General features: G+C 37.5%; 1 pseudogene; it reads left to right on the forward strand.

Moving 5' to 3' along the window:
* The first annotated feature begins 3,561 nt into the window (after positions 1 to 3,561).
* LOC121139085 lies at positions 3,562 to 3,696 on the forward strand (annotated as a pseudogene).
* Positions 3,697 to 3,901: the final 205 nt, after the last annotated feature.

Here is a 3,901-nt window from a genome sequence, read left to right on the forward strand (position 1 = left end):
TTTCCTTTTCAGCCCTTTTATCTTCTGTATATATTAGGGCTACTGATTTTCTTGAGTTGATCTTGTAGCCTGCCACTTTGCTGAAGGTGTCAATCAGCTGTCAGAGTTCCCTGGTAGAGTTCTTTGGGTCATTTATGTAAACTATCATATCATCTTTAAATAGTGAAAGTTTGACCTCTTCCTTTCTGATTTGTATCCCCATGATCTCCTCTCATTGTTGTATGGCTCTGGCAAGAACTTCAAGTACAATGTTGAAAAGGTATGGCGAGAATGGACAGTCTTGTCTTGTCCCTGATTTTAGAGTAATTGCGTTGAGTTTCTGTCAATTTAGTTTGATGCTGTCTGTTGGTTTGCTGTATATAGCTTTTATTATGTTTAGGTATGTTCCTGTTATCCCAGATCTCTCCAAGACCTTTATCATGAAGGGGTGTTGGATTTTGTCAAAGGCTCTTTCAGCATCTAGTAAAATGATCATGTGATTTTTGTATTTCAGCTTGTTTATATGGTGGATTACATTGATAGATATTTGTATATTTAACCATCCATGCATTCCTGGGATGAATCCTACTTGATCGTGGTGAATGATTGTTTTGATGTATTCTTGGATCTGATTTGCCAGTATTTTATTGAGTATTTTTGCATCAATGTTCATGAGGGATATTGGTCTGACGTTCTCTTTCTTGGTTGTATCTTTGTGTGGCTTAGGGATCAAGGTTATTGAAGCCTCGTAGAAAGAGTTTGGCAAAGACCCTTCTGCTTCTATTGTGTGGAATACTTTGAGAAGAATTGGTATAAGCTGCTCTTTGAATTTCTTGTAGAATTCTGCACCGAGGCCATCTGGACCTGGACTTTTTTTGGTTGGGAGACTTTTGATGATTGCTTTTATTTCCATAGGGGTTATAGTTCCATTTAAATTGCTTATCTGTTCTTGATTTAATTTTGGCAAGTGATAGCTCTCCAGGAAGTCGTTCATTTCCTTTAAATTTTCGAATTTTGTGGAGTACAGGTTTTCAAAGTATGACCTGATGATTCTCAGGATTTCCTCAGAGTCCGTTGTTATGTCCTCCATTTCATTTCTGATTTTGCTAATTTGCATGTTGATTCTCTGCTGTTTGGTAAGTTTGGACAAAGGTTGTTCTATCTTGTTGATTTTCTCAAAGAGCCAACTCTTTGTTGCATTGATTTTTGTGTTGTTTTCCTAGTTTCTACTTTCTTGATTTCAGCCCTCAATTTGATTTTTTCCTGGAGTCTACTCCTCCTGGGGGAGTTTGCTTCTTTGTGTTCTAGAGCTTTCAGCTGTTCTGTTAATTCCCTAGTATAACTATTCTCCAGTTTCTTAATGTAGGCACTTAGTGTTATGAACTTCCCCCGTAGCACTGCTTTCAAAGTGTCCCATAGGTTTGGGTATGTTCTGTCTTCATTCTCATTGAATTCCAGGAAGTCTTTAATTTCTTTTTTATTTCTTCTTTGACCCAGGAATGGTTCAGTTGTGCATTATTCAATTTCCATGAGTTTGTAGGGTTTCTGCAATTTGTGTTGTTGTTGAATTCTAATTTTAAAGCATGGTGGTATGATAAGATGCATCGAGTTATTCCATTTTTTTTGTAGCTGCTGAGGTTTGATATGTTGCCAAGTATGTGGTCAATTTTTGAGAAGGTTCCATGTGATACTGAGAAGAATGTATATTTTTTTATGTGGGTGAAATATTCTATAGATATATTTTAATCCCAATTGGGTCATTACTACTATTAGACCCTTTGCTTATTTGTTGAATTTCTGTCTGGTATTCCTGTCTAGTGGTGAGAGTAGGGTGTTTGAAATCTACCACTATAAGTGTGTGGGGCATTATATGTGATTTAAGTTTTACTAATGTTTGTTTTATGAACGTGGATGCCTTTGTATTTGGGGCATAGATGTTCAGGATTTCGCCTGTGATGAGTATGTAATGACCTCCTTCATCTCTTTTGATTGATTTTATTTTAAAATCTAATTTGTTAGATATTAGGATTGCTACCCCTGCTTGTTTCTTGGGTTCAGTTGATTGGAAAATCTTTTCCCAACCTTTAACTCCCATGTAATGTCTGTCTTTGAAGGTGAGGTGTGTTTCTTGTATGCAGCAGAAAGATGAGTTCTGTCTTTGGATCCATTCTGTTAGCCTGTGTCTTTTTATGGGTGAGTTAAGGCCATTAATAGTGAGGGATATGAGTGACCCTTGATTGCTCATTCCTCTTTGACTTGAAATTCTTGTTGGTGGAATTATGTGTGGAATTCCACCCCTTTTTTCTTTTGGCTGTTGGTAAGGTGGGATTATCTAATGCCTAAGTTTTTCTGGTTGTAGTGAACTTCCTTGGGTTGGAGTTTTCCTTCCAGAACCTTCTGTAGGGCTGGGATAGTGGATATGCATTGTCTGAATCTAGTTTTGCCATAGAATATCTTGTTCTCTCCATCTATAGTGGTTGAGAGCTTTGCTGGGTATAGTAGTCTGGGCTGGCATCCATGGTCTCTTATTTTTGGTAGAATATCTATCCAGGACCTTCTGGCTTTCAGAACTTCCATAGAGAAGTCAGTTGTAATTCTGATAGGTTTTCCTTTATATGTTACTTGGCCTTTTTCCTTAGATGCTCTTAATATTCTTTCTTTATTTTGTATATTTGGGGTCTTGATTACTATGTAGTGATGGGACATTTTTTGTGGTCTACTCTATTTGGTGTTCTGTAAGCTTCTTTTCCCTTCATTGGCATTTCTCTCTTTAGTTGGGAAAGTTTTCTTCTGTGATTTTGTTGTTTCTGCCCATTTGAGGTGGTTTTCTTTACCTTCTTCTGTACCTATTATTCTTAGGTTTGGTCTTTTCATGGTGTCCCATATTTCCTGGATGTTTTGTGTTAGGGATTTGTTGGACTCAGTCCTAAAATATTCCCTCTTAGAGTTGCTTTCATTGTATCCTCTCGGCTTGTAGGTATGTTGTATATTTTATTTTTATTCACCTTTAGAATATAGCTATTAGGGATCCAGAAACCAGATTTCCCAAAGCCTGAATAAGCTGTGGGTCATCCTACTCATTGTTTCTTCTCATCAAAATGAACTGCTTCACTCTAGGTTCGTCTTCTTGAAGATTTGTGAAGGAGATGACATTCAACTTCAGTACACATACAACCAAGAAAGGCTGTTTTCATATCCAGTTGATGGATGACAAATAGGTCACACCGGTGTGAAATATAGGAGACAAGATCCAAATACCCATTTGACTGTCCCAAAAGTGGTATTCCCATGTATTAGTAAACACTACTTCTTTTTTATTTAGGTTAGAAACAATCTTGTTTCAAATGTTAATCCCAGCTCCCTCTCTCTCCCCTTTTCCCCCCTCCCTCCCCACCAGGTCCCCCATACCCCCACCCAATCTCCAGTCTGATCCCCAAGTAGGGTGAGGCACTCCATGGTGGATCTCCAATAACTGTCATTTCATCCAGGGCAGGGCCTAGGCCCTCCCCCACGAGTCCTGGCTGAGAGAGCCTCCCATATTGTGGCATGGGCACTCAAAGTATATTTGTACACCAGGCATAAATACTATCCAAGGCCGTTTTGCTAAGATCAAGTGTAGTATCTGTTCTTCTCTGTTTAAACACTACTTCTTAAAAGAATACTTTTATTTTTGCTACTACAGGTTAATGAGTAAAAGTACACACACACACACACTTTCATACTACTAAATATTTTACCTACCACATTTACAGAAAAGCTCCATTTAATATAGCAGCTTGTTTTACAAGATGTATTCATAATGAACTCCATCATCAGTGTTTTAAATTTTATTTTATACTTGAAAGAATGTTTTTCTTTGTCATTTAAGCCAATGTTCATGAAAGACAATAAAAGCCATGTGTTTAACATATTAATCTGGATA

Source organism: Mesocricetus auratus, unplaced genomic scaffold, assembly GCF_017639785.1.
Source record: "Mesocricetus auratus isolate SY011 unplaced genomic scaffold, BCM_Maur_2.0 Super-Scaffold_6730, whole genome shotgun sequence".
In the NCBI taxonomy this organism is placed as follows: Eukaryota; Metazoa; Chordata; class Mammalia; order Rodentia; family Cricetidae; genus Mesocricetus; species Mesocricetus auratus.